Genomic DNA, 3583 nt, shown 5'->3' on the forward strand with positions numbered 1-3583 from the left:
AACTGCTATTTTTCAATAATTTGTGCTTTTTATATATTTATTTTTATTGCTTAGCGCAAGGCACACGTACAATGCACATACAGATAAACTAGTATATATTTATATGCGGGGTGCACATACGGCGAGACAAGGTGAGAACATTATTATGCACGTGTGGCGAGACAAGGCGAGCATTTACTTTACTATTGCACACGTGGCGAGACAAGGTGGGCTATGTCAGGGATTTATTTGTGATAGCTTGGGGGCATTATTGTTATTGACATTTGTGTAGTGGTACACTTACCTGTGTGAGCTTTAGCATGTGAAAGTTGTGAGAAAATATTCTATGTGTTGTCCGTTCTTTTCCTTATGCTTATTTGCTGGTATGGACTATGTTAGGACATTTGCACAAGCATACACGTAGTTAAGCACTCTTATCCGATAAGAGGTTTTCTTGATATTGTTGAGTAGATGCACACCATTGTTACTTGTCTTTTATGTGAAAAAGGCTCTATTGGCACGTGAGTCGTTAGTGTAGTTATGAGGTGTTATGAGGGCGTAGGATGCCAAGTGTTAGGGTTCAGGTATTGAGACCGGTAAATTGTGATTCATCCGAGTATTCGGTACCTCATGGAGTTTGTTGACTAAACCTGATGTAAAAGTGGTTGTAGTTGCTAAGTTATTACTTGTCCATGCTGTATATGCGATACCGGATTTAGGTTGTGTCCCATTTCCTCTTCTGTGTCATTTTTATGGTATTCCGCTGATACTTGTTGTTTCCTTTCTTATTGCAATTACTATATTGTTAGACATATTGCGTAGTCTTTATGTAGATATCATATTATGCTATTCTTATACTTATACTTGTTCAGTTTATTAGACCAGTGGGTGTCTCGACTGTTCCTCATCACTACTCCACCGAGGTTAGTCTTGATACTTACTGGGTATCGCTGTGTGTGCTTATACTATACTTCTGTACTTTTTTTGTACAGATCCCAGGTGTTTGATCGTTAGTAGCTATGCGGATTCTTGTTGAGGAGACTCAAGGTAAACCTACTGCTGCGTTCGCTGGCTTCAAAGTCACCTTACTATTTTGTATTCACACTATTATTACTTATTTCCAAACAGTTGTATTTAGAAGTTGTAGCAAACTCTGTACAGCTTATGACTTGTACTACTGGTTTTGGGCAAATTATAAATTTTGTAGAGATTTCTATTTCGAGACTGTTAGATTTTTATATATTATTGTTGTTACTCAGTAAAAGTTCGGCTTACCTAGTCCCTAAGCCTAGGTGTCATCACGATAACCAACGGAGGGAAAATTGGGTCGTGAGAAGTTGGTATTAGAGCTTTAGGTTCATAGGTGCTACGAGACATAAGCGAGTTTAGTAGAGTCTTGCGGATCGGTACAGAGACGTTTGTACTTATCTTCGAGAGGCTACATAACTATTAGGACAATTTCACTTCCTTCATTCCTATTGTGCGAGTTCATTGATCTCGACGTTTGAACTTTTATTGTTTCATTCTTTCACATATGGTGAGGATATGAGTTGCAGTTATCGATGACGTTGCTCCCAGAGGCATAGGCCGACGAGGAGCACGTACCGCAGCTAGAGCACCTACCAGAGCAGCATTTTAGGAGCAGCATTTTAGGAGCAGCCAGCAGCTCCAGTTGGGGGACAGGTTTAGGAGGCGCCTGTTGTTACCCCAGACTTCAAGAGACTTTAGCACGGTTCCTGAGCATGTTTGGTACATTGGCTCATGCGGGGTTGATTCTGGTTGCACCAGCTACTTCATAGGCCGGGGGAGGGACTCAGACTCCCGTCGCCCACACCCCAGAGCAGCGAGTTCATGTTAGTCAGGTTCCAGGTGTCATGGCGACATAGATTGTGGTTCTAGTTCAGCCCGTGGTCAGGGCAGCAACATCTGAGGAAAAGCAACTTAGACTTGCAAGGTTCAAGAAATATGACCCTCCTACATTCAGTGGTTTGGCTTCAGAGAGTGCACAAGGTTTTCTGGAGGAGTGCCATCGTATCCTCCACACTATGGGTACTGTTGAGACGAGTGGGGTTGATTTTACTATATTCCAGCTTAAGGGAGCGGCTTATCAGTGGTGGAGGGCATATGAGTTGGGTATCCCGGCCGATGCAGTTTCACTTACATGGGTTCAGTTTTCGGAGATATTCTTGAGAGAGTTTATACCTTTGTCCCTTCGGGATGCATAGCGCGCGGAGTTTGAGCAGCTACGTCAGGGCACAATGTCGCTATCAAAGTATGCCATTAGATTCAGTGATTTGGCTAGACATGCACCTTCATTGGTTGCTATAGTTTGGGAGCGAGTCTGTAGGTTTATTGAGGGGCTCATGCATGATATTCGGTTCAGCATGGCTCAGGAGTTTGAGTTAGATGTTTCATTTTAGCAGGTGGTAGTGATCGTTTGCCGGTTATTGGGCATGTGGGACTGGGAGCAAGAGGGCAGGTGGGGCTAGGAGAGAGAGGGCAGACGAGGTTAAGAGATAGAGTGTAGGGAGGCGAGGAGGCATCGTAGACATGAGAGATCTGCTGGTCCTTATTTTGGCGGCGGGGTGCGACATGGTAGAGGTTTTGTGGGTCAGCCAGTTTAGTTTGCACTTCAGGCTTCGCATAGTATTTCAGGTGCTCATGAGTCTTAGAGTCCTCGTACTGCACAATTCCCACAGCCACGCCAGTAGAGAGGTTGCTTTGAGTGTGGAGATACTAGCCACCTGGTGAGAGATTGTCGTACACTTCAGACAGATGTGTCACAGCGAGGTATTCAAGCGAATAGAGGGCGCCCAAGAGGGGAAGGCCCGAACCGTTGATGTGTTTCAATAGCAGGCTTGAGGCTGCTGCGTCAAATGATGTCCTACAGGTATGCTTTTGATTTGTTACAGAGGAGCATCAATCGTATTTTATTTTGGTTCTGCTTATCGGGGCGAGTTCCCTTATTTGTTGCTTTAATTATGGGTGAGTTTCATGGTTAGCACTCTGTTTACTTGTTTGCCCTGTTAGGGAGATTCTATGAGTGGTAGCCTATGTCTATCATTTATTTCTATTTATTATTGAGAGCTACGAGACTAGTAGTGAATTTATGTAATCTATTACGGTAAGTTGATGTGATTCCTGAGTATTTTGTTTACGAGTTGTGATTTTGATGATTCATCGGTGCGGGAGCCAATACTTTTTGTAACTTTGGGATGGAATTGATCTAGCGAAAGGTTCCAGTTGGTTTGATGTATATCCTACTTGTGATTCAGAGTTGAGGGTGGGACCCTCGTGATTCCATGTGATATGATTTGTTCGAACCGGGCTGTGTACCGCATTGGAAGTTATATCAGGATGAGATCCTTGTGATTTGTTCATATGCTTTAATTCTTTCCTTGTTATGTTGTTTTGTAGGATAGTATTGATAGATAGTTGTGCCTGTCGGGCTTGTTTGATAGTTCTCTTATGTGTTTCTCTTGACATGTTTAGTCATTTTTGTTTTGTGCTTCTTGAGTTTTAGCTTGCGGGTGTGTGCCCAGTGTTAGTTGTGACTTATTGATTCGGGTGTATAGTTAAGAGGTCTTCGTGGTTCTTGCCTTTT

This window comes from Nicotiana sylvestris, chromosome 10, assembly GCF_000393655.2.
Source record: "Nicotiana sylvestris chromosome 10, ASM39365v2, whole genome shotgun sequence".
Lineage (NCBI taxonomy): Eukaryota > Viridiplantae > Streptophyta > Magnoliopsida > Solanales > Solanaceae > Nicotiana > Nicotiana sylvestris.